The sequence below is a fragment of the Heterodontus francisci genome, chromosome 15 (genome assembly GCF_036365525.1).
Source record: "Heterodontus francisci isolate sHetFra1 chromosome 15, sHetFra1.hap1, whole genome shotgun sequence".
Taxonomy (NCBI): domain Eukaryota; kingdom Metazoa; phylum Chordata; class Chondrichthyes; order Heterodontiformes; family Heterodontidae; genus Heterodontus; species Heterodontus francisci.
In genome coordinates, this window is record NC_090385.1 from 90,784,548 (window position 1) to 90,807,745 (window position 23,198).

Sequence of the window (23,198 nt, forward strand, 5' to 3'; positions counted from 1 at the left end):
ACGGAAAGATGGTGCATAAAAGAACAGTATTTAGAGAGTCAGTGCACAGATAAATGTAAAGAAAATGAACGTTGGAGAGAAGAGCCACACTTACAGAAAGAAAAGGTAGATAAATTGGAAGACGAAAACTGTGATTTGAAAGCAGCTATTCATCAGGCAGCAGTTGAACAGGGTGGAAGGCAGGACCATGCTGAGAATGCAAGGAAGATTAAAGAATGAGGAAGCAAACTATCAGAGCAAAGGGAGTAGTTTGTGCAATGGCCCCAGGGTACAGCAACCATTTAGAGGGTGAACAAGATGAAGATGAGTTCGAAAAAGGGAAATAAAGGATTGACTGGCAGCGACCGCCTGGTGCCCCAGATCTTCCCAGACCAATGTATCCTATTAGACAGTGTAGATTCATTCCAAGACCTAGAGATATAAGACCCACAGAATTAGATAGAGAAGTGAACAAGATTATTAAGCAGAGGACCTGAGGAAAATGGTTAGTGATATTAAAAATTTGGAGATGGGAGGAGATCCACAGAGACATTTCTTGGCTGTGGAATAGAAAGCAGCCTCATGTGACTGTGATGAGGAGGAGAAAAAGAAACGATTACTATTTACCTTGAGCCCAACCTTTAACGGACTTCATGCCGAGACTAAAACATGTCAGGGAACCTATGAGGCTATGAAACCACAAGTCTCCCAAGCAATGGGACAAGGGAAAGGGGACCCGATTAAGGCAATAACAGTGGTGGTGCCAGGAGTCAAAAAATTTCCTGTAGTGTTTGCAGACTGATTGTGGTTGACATATAATGCAGCCATGGGGGGAGTTCTGGTTAGAAATCAGCTGCAGGGACATGCACATAACCACTGGTTGTGAGCATTAACCTCTCACAGCCTGCCCTACCTGCAATCTGCCATGGAAGATTTTGATCCTGATAATAATGATAATGGGGAAAATAGCGTCTCAAGGAAAATGATTAAATGGTCTGAAGCAAGGTCGTAAGCTCCAAAGAGAGATACTGTGGCTATAAATAAACCAAAAGGGAAAGTATGTGAAATGAAAAGCAGAACTCCACAAAAGTGGCAGCAAGCGGGAAAACCTTTAAGGCCGGAGGATCAGAATACTAAAGGGCGCTACGTGTGGGATAAGGGCTCATTTTGCTCGAGATTGTCGAAAACCAAAGAAGAGGCTGTGGCAGGGAAACAGAAAATAGGGATTGTCTGCACAAATGCCCCTAGTTATGAGGACTTTGAGGAATTTAAGAAGTGGCAGCAGTGTAAAGAGAGAGGGAAGCCTCAAGAAAAGGACAACGCTGCTCAAGTCAGGGACCTCCAACAGGATTTAGCATGGAGGGGCTGCACCCAGACCGACGACCTGTGTCCACTCAGGAACGATGGATATGATAGAACATGTGTACATATGGTGGTACAGACAGTCTCAGTGTAACTGGAACAGAGAGTCTAGTGTAACTGGAACAAACAGTCTCAGTGTAACTGGAATAGAGAGTCTAGTGTAACTGGAAAAAACAGTCTCAGTGTAACTGGAACAGAGAGTCTCAGTGTAACTGGAGCAGAGAGTCTCAGTGTTACTGGAACAGAGAGTCTCAGTGTAACTGGAACAGAGCATCTCAGTGTAACTGGAACAGAGCCTCAGTGTAACTGGAACAGAGTCTCAGTATAACTGGAACAGAGTCTCAGTGCAACTGGAACAGAGTCTTAGTGTAACTGGAACAGAATCTCAGTATAACTGGAACAGAGTCTCAGTGCAACTGGAACAGAATCTCAGTATAACTGGAACAGAGTCTCAGTGCAACTGGAACAGAGTCTTAGTGTAACTGGAACAGATAGTCTTAGTGCAACTGGAACAGAGTCTTAGTGTAACTGGAACAGATAGTCTCAGTATAACTGGAACAGAGTCTCAGTGCAACTGGAACAGAGTCTTAGTGTAACTGGAACAGAGTCTTAGTGTAACTGGAACAGAATCTCAGTATAACTGGAACAGAGTCTCAGTGCAACTGGAACAGAGTCTTAGTGTAACTGGAACAGAGTCTTAGTGTAACTGGAACAGAGTCTGAGTGTAACTGGAACAGAATCTCAGTATAACTGGAACAGAGTCTTAGTGTAACTGGAACAGAATCTCAGTATAACTGGAACAGATAGTCTTAGTGTAACTGGAACAGAGTCTCAGTATAACTGGAACAGATAGTCTTAGTGTAACTGGAACAGAGTCTTAGTGTAACTGGAACAGAATCTCAGTATAACTGGAACAGAGTCTTAGTGCAACTGGAACAGAGTCTTAGTGTAACTGGAACAGATTGTCTTAGTGCAACTGGAACAGAGTCTTAGTGTAACTGGAACAGAATCTCAGTATAACTGGAACAGAGTCTCAGTGCAACTGGAACAGAGTCTTAGTGTAACTGGAACAGAGTCTTAGTGTAACTGGAACAGAGTCTTAGTGCAACTGGAACAGAGTCTTAGTGTAACTGGAACAGAATCTCAGTATAACTGGAACAGAGTCTCAGTGCAACTGGAACAGAGTCTTAGTGTAACTGGAACAGAGTCTTAGTGTAACTGGAACAGATAGTCTCAGTATAACTGGAACAGAGTCTTAGTGTAACTGGAACAGAGTCTTAGTGTAACTGGAACAGAATCTCAGTATAACTGGAACAGAGTCTTAGTGTAACTGGAACAGATAGTCTCAGTGCAACTGGAACAGAGTCTTAGTGTAACTGGAACAGAGTCTTAGTGCAACTGGAACAGAGTCTTAGTGTAACTGGAACAGATAGTCTCAGTATAACTGGAACAGAGTCTTAGTGTAACTGGAACAGAGTCTTAGTGTAACTGGAACAGAATCTCAGTATAACTGGAACAGAGTCTTAGTGTAACTGGAACAGATAGTCTCAGTGCAACTGGAACAGAGTCTTAGTGTAACTGGAACAGAGTCTTAGTGTAACTGGAACAGAATCTCAGTATAACTGGAACAGAGTCTCAGTGCAACTGGAACAGAGTCTTAGTGTAACTGGAACAGAGCCTTAGTGTAACTGGAACAGAATCTCAGTATAACTGGAACAGAGTCTCAGTGCAACTGGAACAGAGTCTTAGTGTAACTGGAACAGAGTCTTAGTGTAACTGGAACAGAGTCTTAGTGTAACTGGAACAGAATCTCAGTATAACTGGAACAGAGTCTCAGTGCAACTGGAACAGATAGTCTCAGTGTAACTGGAGTTGATAATCTATGTATAACTGGCACAAAGTGTCTCAGTGTAACTGGAACAGAGAGTCTCAGTTTACCTGGCACAGATAGTCTCAGTGTAACTGGAGTTGATAATCTCAGTCTAACTGGAACAGAGAGTCTCAGTGTAACTGGAACGGAGTCTTAGTGTAACTGGAACAGAATCTCAGTATAACTGGAACAGAGTCTCAGTGCAACTGGAACAGATAGTCTCAGTGTAACTGGAACAGATAGTCTTAGTGTAACTGGAGTTGATAATCTCAGTATAACTGGAACAGAGAGTCTCAGTGTAACTGGAACATAGACTCTTAATGTAACTGGAACAGATAGTCTCCGTGTAACTGGAACAGAGAGTCTCAGTATAACTGGAGCAGAAAATCTCAGTGTAACTGCAACAAAGAGTCTCAGTGTAACTGGAACAGAGTCTCAGTGTAACTAGAGCAGATAATCTCAGTGTAACTGGAACAGAGAGTCTCAGTACAACTGTAACAGAGTCTCAGTGTAATTGGAGCAGAGAGTCTCAGTACAACTGTAACAGAGTCTCAGTGCAACTAGAGCAGATAATCTCAGTGTAACTGGAACAGAGAGTCTCAGTGTAACTGGAACATAGACTCTTAATGTAACTGGAACAGATAGTCTCCGTGTAACTGGAACAGAGAGTCTCAGTATAACTGGAGCAGAAAATCTCAGTGTAACTGCAACAAAGAGTCTCAGTGTAACTGGAACAGAGTCTCAGTGTAACTAGAGCAGATAATCTCAGTGTAACTGGAACAGAGAGTCTCAGTACAACTGTAACAGAGTCTCAGTGTAATTGGAGCAGAGAGTCTCAGTACAACTGTAACAGAGTCTCAGTGCAACTAGAGCAGATAATCTCAGTGTAACTGGAACAGAGAGTCTCAGTACAACTGTAACAGAGTCTCAGTGTAACTGGAACAGAGAGTCTCAGTACAACTGTAACAGAGTCTCAGTGCAACTGGAGCAGATAATCTCAGTGCAACTGGAACAAAGAGTCTCAGTGAAACTGGAACAGATAGTCCTAGTTTAACTGGAGCTGATAGTCTCAGTATTACTGGAACAGAGACTCTCAGTGTAACTGGAACAGATAGTCTAAGTGTAACTGGAACAGAGAGTCTCAGTGCAACTGGAACAGATAGTCTCAGTGTAACTGGAACAGATAGTCTAAGTGTAACTGGAACAGAGAGTCTCAGTGCAACTGGAACATAGACTCTTAATGTAACTGGAACAGATAGTCTCTGTGTAACTGGAACAGAGAGTCTCAGTATAACTGGAGCAGAAAATCTCAGTGTAACTGCAACAAAGAGTCTCAGTGTAACTGGAACAGAGTCTCAGTGTAACTAGAGCAGATAATCTCAGTGTAACTGGAACAGAGAGTCTCAGTACAACTGTAACAGAGTCTCAGTGTAATTGGAGCAGAGAGTCTCAGTACAACTGTAACAGAGTCTCAGTGCAACTAGAGCAGATAATCTCAGTGTAACTGGAACAGAGAGTCTCAGTACAACTGTAACAGAGTCTCAGTGTAACTGGAACAGAGAGTTTCAGTACAACTGTAACAGAGTCTCAGTGCAACTGGAGCAGATAATCTCAGTGCAACTGGAACAAAGAGTCTCAGTGAAACTGGAACAGATAGTCCTAGTTTAACTGGAGCTGATAGTCTCAGTATTACTGGAACAGAGACTCTCAGTGTAACTGGAACAGATAGTCTAAGTGTAACTGGAACAGAGAGTCTCAGTGCAACTGGAATAGATAGTCTCAGTGTAACTGGAACAGATAGTCTAAGTGTAACTGGAACAGAGAGTCTCAGTGCAACTGGAACAGAACGTCTCAGTGTAACTGGCACAGAGTCTCAGTGTAACTGGAACAGATAGTCTTAGTGCAACTGGAACAGAGTCTCAGTGTAACTGGAACAGATAGTCTCTCGTGTACCCGGAGCAGATAGTCTCAGTGTAACTGGAGTTGATAATCTCAGTATAACTGGAACAGAGAGTCTCAGTGTAACTGGAACGGAGTCTCAGTGTAACTGGAACAGATAGTCTCAGTGTACCTCGAGCAGATAATCTCAGTATAAGTGGAACAAAGAGTCTCAATGTAACTGGAACAAAGAGTCTCTGTACAACTGGAACAGAGTCTGAGTGTAACTGGAGCAGATAGTCTCAGTGTACCTCGAGCAGATAATCTCAGTATAACTGGAACAGAGAGTCTCAGTGTAACTGGAACAAAGAGTCTCAATGTAACTGGAACAAAGAGTCTCAGTGCAACTGGAACCGATAGTCTTAGTGCAAGTGAAGCAGATAATCTCATTATTACTGGAACAGAGTCACAGTATAACTGGAACGAAGAGTCTCAGTGTAACTGGAACAGAGAGGCTTAGTGCAACTGGAGCAGGTAATCTCAGTGTAACTGGAACAAAGAGTCTCAGTGTAACTGGAGCAGAGAATCTCAGTATAACTGGAACACAGAGTCTCAGTGCAACTGGAACAGATAGTCTGAGTGTAACTGGAACAAAGCGTCTCAGTGTAACTGGAACAAAGAGTCTCAATGTAACTGGAACAGAGAGTTTCAGTGTAACTGGCACAGGTAGTCTAATTGTAACTGGAGCAGATAGTCTCAGTGTAACTGGAGCAGATAGTCTCAGTGTAACTGGAGTTGATTATCGCCGTATAACTGGAACAGAGATTCTCAGTGCAAATGGAACAGATTCTCAGTGTAACTGGAGGAGGTAATCTCAGTGTAACTGGAGTTGATAATCGCAGTATAACTGGAACAGAGACTCTCAGAGCAACTGGAACAGAGTCTCAGTGTAACTGGAACAGAGAGTCTCAGTGTAACTGGAGCAAAGATTATTAGTGTAACTGGAGCAGATAATCTCAGTATAACTGGAACAGAGACTCTCAGAGCAACTGGAACAGAGTCTCAGTGTAACTGAAACAGAGTCACAGTGTAACTGGAACAAATAGTCTGAGTGTAACTGGAGCAGATAATCTCAGGATAACTGGAGCAGATATTCTCCGTGTGACTGGAGCAGATAATGTCAGTATAACTGGAACAGAGACACTCAGAGCAACTGGAACAGAGTCTCAGTGTAACTGGCACAGATAGTCTTAGTGTAACTGGAGCAGAGAGTCTTAGTGTAACTGGAACAAAGAGTCTCAATGTAACTGGAACAAAGAGTCTCAGTGTAACTGGAACCGATAGTCTTAGTGCAAGTGAAGCAGATAATCTCATTATTACTGGAACAGAGTCACAGTATAACTGGAACGAAGAGTCGCAGTGTAACTGGAACAGAGAGGCTCATTGTAAATGGAACAGAGAGTCTCAGTGTAACAGGAACAGATGATCTTAGTGTAACTGGTGCAGATAGTCTCAGTGTAACTGGAACATTGAGTCTCAGTGTAACTGGAACAGAGAGTCTCAATGTAACTGGAGCAGATAATCTCAGGATAACTGGAACAGAGAGTCTCAATGTAACTGGAGCAGTTAATCTCAGTGTAACTGGAGCAGAGTGTTTCAGTGTAACTGGCACAGATAGTCTTAGTGTAACTAGAGCAGATAGTCTCAGTGTAACTGGAGTTGATAATCGCAGAATAACTGGAATAGAGATTCTCAGTGTCAATGGAACAGATTCTCAGTGTAACTGGAGGAGGTAATCTCAGTGTAACTGGAACCAACTCTCTCAGTGCAACTGGAATAGAGTCTCAGTGTAACTGTAACAGAGAGTCTCAGTCTAACTGGAGCAGATAATCTCACTGTAACTGGAACAAAGAGTCTCATTGTAACTGGAACAGATAGGCTTAGTGCAACTGGAGCAGGTAATCTCAGTGTAACTGGAACAAAGAGTCTCAGTGTAACTGGAGCAGAGAATCTCAGTATAACTGGAACACAGAGTCTCAGTGCAACTGGAACAGATAGTCTGAGTGTAACTGGAACAAAGCGTCTCAGTGTAACTGGAACAAAGAGTCTCAATGCAACTGGAACAGAGAGTTTCAGTGTAACTGGCACAGGTAGTCTAATTGTAACAGGAGCAGATAGTCTCAGTGTAACTGGAGCAGATAGTCTCAGTGTAACTGGAGTTGATTATCGCCGTATAACTGGAACAGAGATTCTCAGTGCAAATGGAACAGATTCTCAGTGTAACTGGAGGAGGTAATCTCAGTGTAACTGGAGTTGATAATCGCAGTATAACTGGAACAGAGACTCTCAGAGCAACTGGAACAGAGTCTCAGTGTAACTGGAACAGAGAGTCTCAGTGTAACTGGAGCAAAGATTATTAGTGTAACTGGAGCAGATAATCTCAGTATAACTGGAACAGAGACTCTCAGAACAACTGGAACAGAGTCTCCGTGTAACTGGAGTTGATAGTCTTAGTGTAACTGGAGCAGATAATCTCTGTGTAACTGGAGCAGATAGTCTCAGTGTAACTGAAACAGAGTCACAGTGGAACTGGAACAAATAGTCTGAGTGTAACTGGAGCAGATAATCTCAGGATAACTGGAGCAGATATTCTCCGTGTGACTGGAGCAGATAATGTCAGTATAACTGGAACAGAGACACTCAGAGCTACTGGAACAGAGTCTCAGTGTAACTGGCACAGATAGTCTTAGTGTAACTGGAGCAGAGAGTCTCAGTGTAACTGGAACAAAGAGTCTCAATGTAACTGGAACAAAGAGTCTCAGTGTAACTGGAACCGATAGTCTTAGTGCAAGTGAAGCAGATAATCTCATTATTACTGGAACAGAGTCACAGTATAACTGGAACGAAGAGTCGCAGTGTAACTGGAACAGAGAGGCTCATTGTAAATGGAACAGAGAGTCTCAGTGTAACAGGAACAGATGATCTTAGTGTAACTGGTGCAGATAGTCTCAGTGTAACTGGAACATTGAGTCTCAGTGTAACTGGAACAGAGAGTCTCAATGTAACTGGAGCAGATAATCTCAGTGTAACTGGAACAGAGAGTCTCAATGTAACTGGAGCAGATAATCTCAGGATAACTGGAACAGAGAGTCTCAATGTAACTGGAGCAGTTAATCTCAGTGTAACTAGAGCAGAGTGTTTCAGTGTAACTGGCACAGATAGTCTTAGTGTAACTAGAGCAGATAGTCTCAGTGTAACTGGAGTTGATAATCGCAGAATAACTGGAATAGAGATTCTCAGTGTCAATGGAACAGATTCTCAGTGTAACTGGAGGAGGTAATCTCAGTGTAACTGGAACCAACTCTCTCAGTGGAACTGGAATAGAGTCTCAGTGTAACTGTAACAGAGAGTCTCAGTCTAACTGGAGCAGATAATCTCACTGTAACTGGAACAAAGAGTCTCATTGTAACTGGAACAGATAGGCTTAGTGCAACTGGAGCAGGTAATCTCAGTGTAACTGGAACAAAGAGTCTCAGTGTAACTGGAGCAGAGAATCTCAGTATAACTGGAACACAGAGTCTCAGTGCAACTGGAACAGATAGTCTGAGTGTAACTGGAACAAAGCGTCTCAGTGTAACTGAAACAAAGAGTCTCAATGCAACTGGAACAGAGAGTTTCAGTGTAACTGGCACAGGTAGTCTAATTGTAACAGGAGCAGATAGTCTCAGTGTAGCTGGAGCAGATAGTCTCAGTGTAACTGGAGTTGATTATCGCCGTATAAATGGAACAGAGATTCTCAGTGCAAATGGAACAGATTCTCAGTGTAACTGGAGGAGGTAATCTCAGTGTAACTGGAGTTGATAATCGCAGTATAACTGGAACAGAGACTCTCAGAGCAACTGGAACAGAGTCTCAGTGTAACTGGAACAGAGAGTCTCAGTGTAACTGGAGCAAAGATTATTAGTATAACTGGAACAGAGACTCTCAGAACAACTGGAACAGAGTCTCCGTGTAACTGGAGTTGATAGTCTTAGTGTAACTGGAGCAGATAATCTCTGTGTAACTGGAGCAGATAGTCTCAGTGTAACTGAAACAGAGTCACAGTGTAACTGGAACAAATAGTCTGAGTGTAACTGGAGCAGATAATCTCAGGATAACTGGAGCAGATAATCTCTGTGTGACTGGAGCAGATAGTCTCAGTGTAACTGGAGTTGATAATCGCAGTATTACTGGAACAGAGATTCTCAGTGTAAATGGAACAGATTCTCAGTGTAACTGGAGGAGGTAATCTCAGTGTAACTGGAACCAACAGTCTCAGTGCAACTGGAATAGAGTCTCAGTGTAACTGGAGCAAAGATTCTTAGTGTAACTGGAGCAGATAATCTCAGTATAACTGGAACAGAGAGTCTCAGAGCAACTGGAACAGAGTCTCAGTGTAACTGGAACAAATAGTCTTAGTGTAACTGGAGCAGATAATCTCAGTGTAACTGGAACAGAGTCACAGTATAACTGGAACGGAGAGACTCAGTGTAACTGGAACAGAGAGTCTCAGTGTCACTGGAACAGATGAACTTAGTGTAACTGGAGCAGATAGTCTCAGTGTAACTGGAGCAGATAATCTCAGGATAACTGGAACAGAGAGTCTCCGTGTAACTGGAACAGAGAGTCTCAGTATAACTGGAGCAGAAAATCTCAGTGTAACTGCAACAAAGAGTCTCAGTGTAACTGGAACAGAGTCTCAGTGTAACTAGAGCAGATAATCTCAGTGTAACTGGAACAGAGAGTCTCAGTACAACTGTAACAGAGTCTCAGTGTAATTGGAGCAGAGAGTCTCAGTACAACTGTAACAGAGTCTCAGTGCAACTAGAGCAGATAATCTCAGTGTAACTGGAACAGAGAGTCTCAGTACAACTGTAACAGAGTCTCAGTGTAACTGGAACAGAGAGTCTCAGTACAACTGTAACAGAGTCTCAGTGCAACTGGAGCAGATAATCTCAGTGCAACTGGAACAAAGAGTCTCAGTGAAACTGGAACAGATAGTCCTAGTTTAACTGGAGCTGATAGTCTCAGTATTACTGGAACAGAGACTCTCAGTGTAACTGGAACAGATAGTCTAAGTGTAACTGGAACAGAGAGTCTCAGTGCAACTGGAACAGATAGTCTCAGTGTAACTGGAACAGATAGTCTAAGTGTAACTGGAACAGAGAGTCTCAGTGCAACTGGAACATAGACTCTTAATGTAACTGGAACAGATAGTCTCTGTGTAACTGGAACAGAGAGTCTCAGTATAACTGGAGCAGAAAATCTCAGTGTAACTGCAACAAAGAGTCTCAGTGTAACTGGAACAGAGTCTCAGTGTAACTAGAGCAGATAATCTCAGTGTAACTGGAACAGAGAGTCTCAGTACAACTGTAACAGAGTCTCAGTGTAATTGGAGCAGAGAGTCTCAGTACAACTGTAACAGAGTCTCAGTGCAACTAGAGCAGATAATCTCAGTGTAACTGGAACAGAGAGTCTCAGTACAACTGTAACAGAGTCTCAGTGTAACTGGAACAGAGAGTTTCAGTACAACTGTAACAGAGTCTCAGTGCAACTGGAGCAGATAATCTCAGTGCAACTGGAACAAAGAGTCTCAGTGAAACTGGAACAGATAGTCCTAGTTTAACTGGAGCTGATAGTCTCAGTATTACTGGAACAGAGACTCTCAGTGTAACTGGAACAGATAGTCTAAGTGTAACTGGAACAGAGAGTCTCAGTGCAACTGGAATAGATAGTCTCAGTGTAACTGGAACAGATAGTCTAAGTGTAACTGGAACAGAGAGTCTCAGTGCAACTGGAACAGAACGTCTCAGTGTAACTGGCACAGAGTCTCAGTGTAACTGGAACAGATAGTCTTAGTGCAACTGGAACAGAGTCTCAGTGTAACTGGAACAGATAGTCTCTCGTGTACCCGGAGCAGATAGTCTCAGTGTAACTGGAGTTGATAATCTCAGTATAACTGGAACAGAGAGTCTCAGTGTAACTGGAACGGAGTCTCAGTGTAACTGGAACAGATAGTCTCAGTGTACCTCGAGCAGATAATCTCAGTATAAGTGGAACAAAGAGTCTCAATGTAACTGGAACAAAGAGTCTCTGTACAACTGGAACAGAGTCTGAGTGTAACTGGAGCAGATAGTCTCAGTGTACCTCGAGCAGATAATCTCAGTATAACTGGAACAGAGAGTCTCAGTGTAACTGGAACAAAGAGTCTCAATGTAACTGGAACAAAGAGTCTCAGTGCAACTGGAACCGATAGTCTTAGTGCAAGTGAAGCAGATAATCTCATTATTACTGGAACAGAGTCACAGTATAACTGGAACGAAGAGTCTCAGTGTAACTGGAACAGAGAGGCTTAGTGCAACTGGAGCAGGTAATCTCAGTGTAACTGGAACAAAGAGTCTCAGTGTAACTGGAGCAGAGAATCTCAGTATAACTGGAACACAGAGTCTCAGTGCAACTGGAACAGATAGTCTGAGTGTAACTGGAACAAAGCGTCTCAGTGTAACTGGAACAAAGAGTCTCAATGTAACTGGAACAGAGAGTTTCAGTGTAACTGGCACAGGTAGTCTAATTGTAACTGGAGCAGATAGTCTCAGTGTAACTGGAGCAGATAGTCTCAGTGTAACTGGAGTTGATTATCGCCGTATAACTGGAACAGAGATTCTCAGTGCAAATGGAACAGATTCTCAGTGTAACTGGAGGAGGTAATCTCAGTGTAACTGGAGTTGATAATCGCAGTATAACTGGAACAGAGACTCTCAGAGCAACTGGAACAGAGTCTCAGTGTAACTGGAACAGAGAGTCTCAGTGTAACTGGAGCAAAGATTATTAGTGTAACTGGAGCAGATAATCTCAGTATAACTGGAACAGAGACTCTCAGAGCAACTGGAACAGAGTCTCAGTGTAACTGAAACAGAGTCACAGTGTAACTGGAACAAATAGTCTGAGTGTAACTGGAGCAGATAATCTCAGGATAACTGGAGCAGATATTCTCCGTGTGACTGGAGCAGATAATGTCAGTATAACTGGAACAGAGACACTCAGAGCAACTGGAACAGAGTCTCAGTGTAACTGGCACAGATAGTCTTAGTGTAACTGGAGCAGAGAGTCTTAGTGTAACTGGAACAAAGAGTCTCAATGTAACTGGAACAAAGAGTCTCAGTGTAACTGGAACCGATAGTCTTAGTGCAAGTGAAGCAGATAATCTCATTATTACTGGAACAGAGTCACAGTATAACTGGAACGAAGAGTCGCAGTGTAACTGGAACAGAGAGGCTCATTGTAAATGGAACAGAGAGTCTCAGTGTAACAGGAACAGATGATCTTAGTGTAACTGGTGCAGATAGTCTCAGTGTAACTGGAACATTGAGTCTCAGTGTAACTGGAACAGAGAGTCTCAATGTAACTGGAGCAGATAATCTCAGGATAACTGGAACAGAGAGTCTCAATGTAACTGGAGCAGTTAATCTCAGTGTAACTGGAGCAGAGTGTTTCAGTGTAACTGGCACAGATAGTCTTAGTGTAACTAGAGCAGATAGTCTCAGTGTAACTGGAGTTGATAATCGCAGAATAACTGGAATAGAGATTCTCAGTGTCAATGGAACAGATTCTCAGTGTAACTGGAGGAGGTAATCTCAGTGTAACTGGAACCAACTCTCTCAGTGCAACTGGAATAGAGTCTCAGTGTAACTGTAACAGAGAGTCTCAGTCTAACTGGAGCAGATAATCTCACTGTAACTGGAACAAAGAGTCTCATTGTAACTGGAACAGATAGGCTTAGTGCAACTGGAGCAGGTAATCTCAGTGTAACTGGAACAAAGAGTCTCAGTGTAACTGGAGCAGAGAATCTCAGTATAACTGGAACACAGAGTCTCAGTGCAACTGGAACAGATAGTCTGAGTGTAACTGGAACAAAGCGTCTCAGTGTAACTGGAACAAAGAGTCTCAATGCAACTGGAACAGAGAGTTTCAGTGTAACTGGCACAGGTAGTCTAATTGTAACAGGAGCAGATAGTCTCAGTGTAACTGGAGCAGATAGTCTCAGTGTAACTGGAGTTGATTATCGCCGTATAACTGGAACAGAGATTCTCAGTGCAAATGGAACAGATTCTCAGTGTAACTGGAGGAGGTAATCTCAGTGTAACTGGAGTTGATAATCGCAGTATAACTGGAACAGAGACTCTCAGAGCAACTGGAACAGAGTCTCAGTGTAACTGGAACAGAGAGTCTCAGTGTAACTGGAGCAAAGATTATTAGTGTAACTGGAGCAGATAATCTCAGTATAACTGGAACAGAGACTCTCAGAACAACTGGAACAGAGTCTCCGTGTAACTGGAGTTGATAGTCTTAGTGTAACTGGAGCAGATAATCTCTGTGTAACTGGAGCAGATAGTCTCAGTGTAACTGAAACAGAGTCACAGTGGAACTGGAACAAATAGTCTGAGTGTAACTGGAGCAGATAATCTCAGGATAACTGGAGCAGATATTCTCCGTGTGACTGGAGCAGATAATGTCAGTATAACTGGAACAGAGACACTCAGAGCTACTGGAACAGAGTCTCAGTGTAACTGGCACAGATAGTCTTAGTGTAACTGGAGCAGAGAGTCTCAGTGTAACTGGAACAAAGAGTCTCAATGTAACTGGAACAAAGAGTCTCAGTGTAACTGGAACCGATAGTCTTAGTGCAAGTGAAGCAGATAATCTCATTATTACTGGAACAGAGTCACAGTATAACTGGAACGAAGAGTCGCAGTGTAACTGGAACAGAGAGGCTCATTGTAAATGGAACAGAGAGTCTCAGTGTAACAGGAACAGATGATCTTAGTGTAACTGGTGCAGATAGTCTCAGTGTAACTGGAACATTGAGTCTCAGTGTAACTGGAACAGAGAGTCTCAATGTAACTGGAGCAGATAATCTCAGTGTAACTGGAACAGAGAGTCTCAATGTAACTGGAGCAGATAATCTCAGGATAACTGGAACAGAGAGTCTCAATGTAACTGGAGCAGTTAATCTCAGTGTAACTAGAGCAGAGTGTTTCAGTGTAACTGGCACAGATAGTCTTAGTGTAACTAGAGCAGATAGTCTCAGTGTAACTGGAGTTGATAATCGCAGAATAACTGGAATAGAGATTCTCAGTGTCAATGGAACAGATTCTCAGTGTAACTGGAGGAGGTAATCTCAGTGTAACTGGAACCAACTCTCTCAGTGGAACTGGAATAGAGTCTCAGTGTAACTGTAACAGAGAGTCTCAGTCTAACTGGAGCAGATAATCTCACTGTAACTGGAACAAAGAGTCTCATTGTAACTGGAACAGATAGGCTTAGTGCAACTGGAGCAGGTAATCTCAGTGTAACTGGAACAAAGAGTCTCAGTGTAACTGGAGCAGAGAATCTCAGTATAACTGGAACACAGAGTCTCAGTGCAACTGGAACAGATAGTCTGAGTGTAACTGGAACAAAGCGTCTCAGTGTAACTGAAACAAAGAGTCTCAATGCAACTGGAACAGAGAGTTTCAGTGTAACTGGCACAGGTAGTCTAATTGTAACAGGAGCAGATAGTCTCAGTGTAGCTGGAGCAGATAGTCTCAGTGTAACTGGAGTTGATTATCGCCGTATAAATGGAACAGAGATTCTCAGTGCAAATGGAACAGATTCTCAGTGTAACTGGAGGAGGTAATCTCAGTGTAACTGGAGTTGATAATCGCAGTATAACTGGAACAGAGACTCTCAGAGCAACTGGAACAGAGTCTCAGTGTAACTGGAACAGAGAGTCTCAGTGTAACTGGAGCAAAGATTATTAGTATAACTGGAACAGAGACTCTCAGAACAACTGGAACAGAGTCTCCGTGTAACTGGAGTTGATAGTCTTAGTGTAACTGGAGCAGATAATCTCTGTGTAACTGGAGCAGATAGTCTCAGTGTAACTGAAACAGAGTCACAGTGTAACTGGAACAAATAGTCTGAGTGTAACTGGAGCAGATAATCTCAGGATAACTGGAGCAGATAATCTCTGTGTAACTGGAGCAGATAGTCTCAGTGTAACTGGAGTTGATAATCGCAGTATTACTGGAACAGAGATTCTCAGTGTAAATGGAACAGATTCTCAGTGTAACTGGAGGAGGTAATCTCAGTGTAACTGGAACCAACAGTCTCAGTGCAACTGGAATAGAGTCTCAGTGTAACTGGAGCAAAGATTCTTAGTGTAACTGGAGCAGATAATCTCAGTATAACTGGAACAGAGAGTCTCAGAGCAACTGGAACAGAGTCTCAGTGTAACTGGAACAAATAGTCTTAGTGTAACTGGAGCAGATAATCTCAGTGTAACTGGAACAGAGTCACAGTATAACTGGAACGGAGAGACTCAGTGTAACTGGAACAGAGAGTCTCAGTGTCACTGGAACAGATGAACTTAGTGTAACTGGAGCAGATAGTCTCAGTGTAACTGGAGCAGATAATCTCAGGATAACTGGAACAGAGAGTCTCAGTGAAACTGGAACAGATAGACTCAGTGTAACTGGAGCAGATAATCTCAGGATAACTGGAACACAGAGTCTCAGTGTAAATGGAACTGATAGTTTCAGTGTAAGTGAAGCAGATAATCTCATTATTACTGGAACAGAGTCACAGTATAACTGGAACGGAGAGACTCAGTGTAACTGGAACCGATAGTCTCAGTGTAACTGGAACAGATAATCTCAGTGTAACTGGAGCAGATAATCTCAGGATAACTGGAACAGAGAGTCTCAGTGTAACTCGAACAAAGAGTCTCAGTGTAACTGGAACATTGAGTCTCAGTGTCACTGGAACAGATAGTCTCAGTGTAAGTGGAGCAGATTATCTCAGGTTAACTGGAACAGAGAGTCTCAGTGTAACTGGAACAGATAGTTTTAGTGTAACTGGAGCAGATAATCGCAGTATAACTGGAACAGAGATTCTCAGTGTAAATGGAACAGATTCTCAGTGTAACTGGAACCAACAGTCTCAGTGCAACTGGAATAGAGTCTCAGTGGAACTGGAGCAGATAATCTCACTGTAACTGGAACAAAGAGTCTCATTGTTACTGGAACAGATAGGCTTAGTGCAACTGGAGCAGGTAATCTCAGTGTAACTGGAACAAAGAGTCTCAGTGTAACTGGAGCAGAGAATCTCAGTATAACTGGAACACAGAGTCTCAGTGCAACTGGAACAGAGTCTCTGTAACTGGAACAGATAGTCTCAGTATAACTGGAACAGAGAGTCTCAGAGTAACTGGAACAGAGTCTCAGTGTAACTGGAGCAGATAATCTCTATGTAACTGGAGCAGATAGTCTCAGTGTAACTGGAGTTGGTAATCGCAGTATTACTGGAACAGAGATTCTCAGTGTAAATGGAACAGATTCTCAGTGTAACTGGAGGAGGTAATATCAGTGTAACTGGAGCAGATAATATCTGTGTAACTGGAGCAGATAGTCTCAGTGTAACTGAAACAGAGTCACAGTGTAACTGGAACAAATAGTCTGAGTGTAACTGGAGCAGATAATCTCAGTGTAACTGAAACAGAGTCTCAGTGTAACTGGAACAGAGAGTCTCAGTGTAACTGGAACAGTTAGTCTCAGTGCAATTGGAACAGAGTCTCTGTGTAACTGGAGCAGATAATCTCAGTGTAACTGTAACAGGGAGTCTCAGTGGAACTGGAACAGATAATCTCAGTTTAACTGGAGCAGCAATCTCAGTGTAACTGGAGCAGATACTCTCAGTATAACTGGAACAGATAGTTTCAGTGCAACTGGCACAGATAGTCTCAGTGTAACTGGAGCAGATAATCTCAGTTTAACTGGAACAGAGAGTCTCAGTGCAATTGGAACAGAGTCTCTGTGTAACTGGAGCAGATAGTCTCTGTGTAAATGGAGCCAATAATCTCAGTTTAACTGGAACAGAGAGTCTCAGTGCAACTGGAACAGAGTCTCAGTGTAACTGGAACAGAGTGTAAGTGTAACTGGAGCAGATAGTCTCAGTGTAACTGGAACAAAGAGTCTCAGTACAACTGGAACAGAGTGTAAGTGTAACTGGAGCCGATAGTCTCATTGTAACTGGAACAAAGAGTCTCAGTGTAACTGGAACAGAGCCTCTGTAACTGGAACAGAGTCACAGTGCAACTGGAACAGAGTCACAGTGTAACAGGAACAGAGAGTCTCAGTGTAACTGGAACGGATAGTCTTAGTGTAACTGGAGCAGGTAATCTCAACATAACTGGAACAGGTAGTCTCAGTATAACTGGAGCAGAGATTCTCAGTGTAACTGGAGGAGGCAATCTCAGTGTAACTGGAACCAACAGTCTCAGTGCAACAGGAATAGAGTCTCAGTGTAACTGGAACAGAGAGTCTCAGTGTAACTGGAGCAAAGATTCTTAGTGTAACTGGAGAAGATAATCTCAGTATAACTGGAACAGAGATTCTCAGTGTCAATGGAACAGATTCTCAGTGTAACTGGAGGAGGTAATCTCAGTGTAACTGGAACCAACTCTCTCAGTGGAACTGGAATAGAGTCTCAGTGTAACTGTAACAGAGAGTCTCAGTCTAACTGGAGCAGATAATCTCACTGTAACTGGAACAAAGAGTCTCATTGTAACTGGAACAGATAGGCTTAGTGCAACTGGAGCAGGTAATCTCAGTGTAACTGGAACAAAGAGTCTCAGTGTAACTGGAGCAGAGAATCTCAGTATAACTGGAACACAGAGTCTCAGTGCAACTGGAACAGATAGTCTGAGTGTAACTGGAACAAAGCGTCTCAGTGTAACTGAAACAAAGAGTCTCAATGCAACTGGAACAGAGAGTTTCAGTGTAACTGGCACAGGTAGTCTAATTGTAACAGGAGCAGATAGTCTCAGTGTAGCTGGAGCAGATAGTCTCAGTGTAACTGGAGTTGATTATCGCCGTATAAATGGAACAGAGATTCTCAGTGCAAATGGAACAGATTCTCAGTGTAACTGGAGGAGGTAATCTCAGTGTAACTGGAGTTGATAATCGCAGTATAACTGGAACAGAGACTCTCAGAGCAACTGGAACAGAGTCTCAGTGTAACTGGAACAGAGAGTCTCAGTGTAACTGGAGCAAAGATTATTAGTATAACTGGAACAGAGACTCTCAGAACAACTGGAACAGAGTCTCCGTGTAACTGGAGTTGATAGTCTTAGTGTAACTGGAGCAGATAATCTCTGTGTAACTGGAGCAGATAGTCTCAGTGTAACTGAAACAGAGTCACAGTGTAACTGGAACAAATAGTCTGAGTGTAACTGGAGCAGATAATCTCAGGATAACTGGAGCAGATAATCTCTGTGTAACTGGAGCAGATAGTCTCAGTGTAACTGGAGTTGATAATCGCAGTATTACTGGAACAGAGATTCTCAGTGTAAATGGAACAGATTCTCAGTGTAACTGGAGGAGGTAATCTCAGTGTAACTGGAACCAACAGTCTCAGTGCAACTGGAATAGAGTCTCAGTGTAACTGGAGCAAAGATTCTTAGTGTAACTGGAGCAGATAATCTCAGTATAACTGGAACAGAGAGTCTCAGAGCAACTGGAACAGAGTCTCAGTGTAACTGGAACAAATAGTCTTAGTGTAACTGGAGCAGATAATCTCAGTGTAACTGGAACAGAGTCACAGTATAACTGGAACGGAGAGACTCAGTGTAACTGGAACAGAGAGTCTCAGTGTCACTGGAACAGATGAACTTAGTGTAACTGGAGCAGATAGTCTCAGTGTAACTGGAGCAGATAATCTCAGGATAACTGGAACAGAGAGTCTCAGTGAAACTGGAACAGATAGACTCAGTGTAACTGGAGCAGATAATCTCAGGATAACTGGAACACAGAGTCTCAGTGTAAATGGAACTGATAGTTTCAGTGTAAGTGAAGCAGATAATCTCATTATTACTGGAACAGAGTCACAGTATAACTGGAACGGAGAGACTCAGTGTAACTGGAACCGATAGTCTCAGTGTAACTGGAACAGATAATCTCAGTGTAACTGGAGCAGATAATCTCAGGATAACTGGAACAGAGAGTCTCAGTGTAACTCGAACAAAGAGTCTCAGTGTAACTGGAACATTGAGTCTCAGTGTCACTGGAACAGATAGTCTCAGTGTAAGTGGAGCAGATTATCTCAGGTTAACTGGAACAGAGAGTCTCAGTGTAACTGGAACAGATAGTTTTAGTGTAACTGGAGCAGATAATCGCAGTATAACTGGAACAGAGATTCTCAGTGTAAATGGAACAGATTCTCAGTGTAACTGGAACCAACAGTCTCAGTGCAACTGGAATAGAGTCTCAGTGGAACTGGAGCAGATAATCTCACTGTAACTGGAACAAAGAGTCTCATTGTTACTGGAACAGATAGGCTTAGTGCAACTGGAGCAGGTAATCTCAGTGTAACTGGAACAAAGAGTCTCAGTGTAACTGGAGCAGAGAATCTCAGTATAACTGGAACACAGAGTCTCAGTGCAACTGGAACAGAGTCTCTGTAACTGGAACAGATAGTCTCAGTATAACTGGAACAGAGAGTCTCAGAGTAACTGGAACAGAGTCTCAGTGTAACTGGAGCAGATAATCTCTATGTAACTGGAGCAGATAGTCTCAGTGTAACTGGAGTTGGTAATCGCAGTATTACTGGAACAGAGATTCTCAGTGTAAATGGAACAGATTCTCAGTGTAACTGGAGGAGGTAATATCAGTGTAACTGGAGCAGATAATATCTGTGTAACTGGAGCAGATAGTCTCAGTGTAACTGAAACAGAGTCACAGTGTAACTGGAACAAATAGTCTGAGTGTAACTGGAGCAGATAATCTCAGTGTAACTGAAACAGAGTCTCAGTGTAACTGGAACAGAGAGTCTCAGTGTAACTGGAACAGTTAGTCTCAGTGCAATTGGAACAGAGTCTCTGTGTAACTGGAGCAGATAATCTCAGTGTAACTGTAACAGGGAGTCTCAGTGGAACTGGAACAGATAATCTCAGTTTAACTGGAGCAGCAATCTCAGTGTAACTGGAGCAGATACTCTCAGTATAACTGGAACAGATAGTTTCAGTGCAACTGGCACAGATAGTCTCAGTGTAACTGGAGCAGATAATCTCAGTTTAACTGGAACAGAGAGTCTCAGTGCAATTGGAACAGAGTCTCTGTGTAACTGGAGCAGATAGTCTCTGTGTAAATGGAGCCAATAATCTCAGTTTAACTGGAACAGAGAGTCTCAGTGCAACTGGAACAGAGTCTCAGTGTAACTGGAACAGAGTGTAAGTGTAACTGGAGCAGATAGTCTCAGTGTAACTGGAACAAAGAGTCTCAGTACAACTGGAACAGAGTGTAAGTGTAACTGGAGCCGATAGTCTCATTGTAACTGGAACAAAGAGTCTCAGTGTAACTGGAACAGAGCCTCTGTAACTGGAACAGAGTCACAGTGCAACTGGAACAGAGTCACAGTGTAACAGGAACAGAGAGTCTCAGTGTAACTGGAACGGATAGTCTTAGTGTAACTGGAGCAGGTAATCTCAACATAACTGGAACAGGTAGTCTCAGTATAACTGGAGCAGAGATTCTCAGTGTAACTGGAGGAGGCAATCTCAGTGTAACTGGAACCAACAGTCTCAGTGCAACAGGAATAGAGTCTCAGTGTAACTGGAACAGAGAGTCTCAGTGTAACTGGAGCAAAGATTCTTAGTGTAACTGGAGAAGATAATCTCAGTATAACTGGAACAGAGATTCTCAGAGCAACTGGAACAGAGTCTCAGTGTAACTGGCTCAGATAGTCTTAGTGTAACTGGAGTCGATAATCGCAGTATTACTGGAACAGAGATTCTCAGTGTAACTGGAGGAGGTAATCTCAGTGTAACTGGAGCAGATAATCTCTGTGTAACTGGAGCAGATAGTCTCAGTGTAACTGGAGCAGAGTGTTTCATGTAACTGGCACAGATAGTCTTAGTGTAACTGGAGCAGAGAGTCTTAGTGTAACTGGAGCAGATAGTCTCAGTGTAACTGGAGCAGAGTGTTTCAGTGTAACTGGAACAGCGTCTCAGTGTAACTGGCACAGATAGTCTAAGTGTAACTGGAGTTGATAATCGCAGTATTACTGGAACAGGGATTCTCAGTGTAAATGGAACAGATTCTCAGTGCAACTGGAGCAGGTAATCTCAGTGTAACTGGAGCAGATAATCTCTGTGTAACTGGAGCGTGTAATCTCAGTGTAACTGGAGCAGATAGTCTTAGTGTAACTGGAGCAGATAGTCTCAGTGTAACTGAAACAGAGTCACAGTGTAACTGGAACAAATAGTCTGAGTGTAACTGGAGCAGATAATCTCAGGATAACTGGAACAGAGAGTCTCAGAGTAACTGCAACAGAGTCTCAGTGTAACTGGAGCAGGTAATCTCAGTGTAACTGGAGCAGATAATCTCAGTATAACTGGAACAGAAAGTCTCAGCGTAACTGCAACAGAGTCTCAGTGTAACTGGAGCAGATAATCTCTGTGTAACTGGAGCAGATAATCTCTGTGTAACTGGAGCAGATAATCTCTGAGCAACTGGAGTTGATAATCTCTGTATTACTGGAACACAGATTCTCAGTGTAACTGGAACCAACAGTCTCAGGGCAACTGGAATAGAGTCTCAGTGTAACTGGAACAGAGAGTCTCAGTGCAACTGGAGCAAAGATTCGTAGTGTAACTGGAGCAGATAATCTCAATATAACTGGAACAGAGACTCTCAGAGCAACTGGAACAGAGTCTCAGTGTAAATGGAGCAGATAGTCTCAGTGTAACTGGAGTTGATAATCGCAGTATAACTGGAACAGAGATTCTCAGTGTAAATGGAACAGATTCTCAGTGTAACTGGAGGAGGTAATCTCAGGGTAACTGGAGCAGATAGTCTCAGTGTAACTGGAGCAGATAATCTCAGTATAACTGGAACAGAGAGTCTCAGTGTAACTGGAACAGTTAGTCTCAGTGTAACTGGAACAGAGTCACAGTGCAACTGGAACAGATAGTCTTAGTGTAACTAGAGCAGAGAGTCTCAGTGTAACTGGAGCAGATAATCTCAGTATAACTGGAACAGAGAGTCTCAGTGTAACTGGAACAGTTAGTCTCAGTGTCACTGGAGCAGAGAGTCTCAGTGTAACTGGAGCAGATAATCTCAGTATAACTGGAACAGAGAGTCTCAGTGCAACTGGAACAGAGTCTCTGTGTAACTGGAACAGAGAGTCTTAATGTACCTGGAACAGAGAGTCTTAATGTAACTGGAACAGATAGTCTCTGTATAACTGGAACAGAGTCTCAGTGTAACTGGAGCAGATAATCTCAGTGTAACTGGAGTTGATAATCGCAGTATAACTGGAACAGAGATTCTCAGTGTAAATGGAACAGATTCTCAGTGTAACTGGAGGAGGTAATCTCAGTGTAACTGGAACCAACAGTCTCAGTGCAACAGGAATAGAGTCTCAGTGTAACTGGAACAGAGAGTCTCAGTGTATCTGGAGCAAAGATTCTTAGTGCAACTGGAGAAGATAATCTCAGTATAACTGGAACAGAGAGTCTCAGTGCAACTGGAACAGGTAGTCTCAGTATAACTGGAGCAGAGATTCTCAGTGTAACTGGAGGAGGCAATCTCAGTGTAACTGGAACCAACAGTCTCAGTGCAACAGGAATAGAGTCTCAGTGTAACTGGAACAGAGAGTCTCAGTGTAACTGGAGCAAAGATTCTTAGTGTAACTGGAGAAGATAATCTCAGTATAACTGGAACAGAGATTCTCAGAGCAACTGGAACAGAGTCTCAGTGTAACTGGCTCAGATAGTCTGAGTGTAACTGGAGTTGATAATCGCAGTATTACTGGAACAGAGATTCTCAGTGTAACTGGAGGAGGTAATCTCAGTGTAACTGGAGCAGATAATCTCTGTGTAACTGGAGCAGATAGTCTCAGTGTAACTGGAGCAGAGTGTTTCATGTAACTGGCACAGATAGTCTTAGTGTAACTGGAGCAGAGAGTCTTAGTGTAACTGGAGCAGATAGTCTCAGTGTAACTGGAGCAGAGTGTTTCAGTGTAACTGGAACAG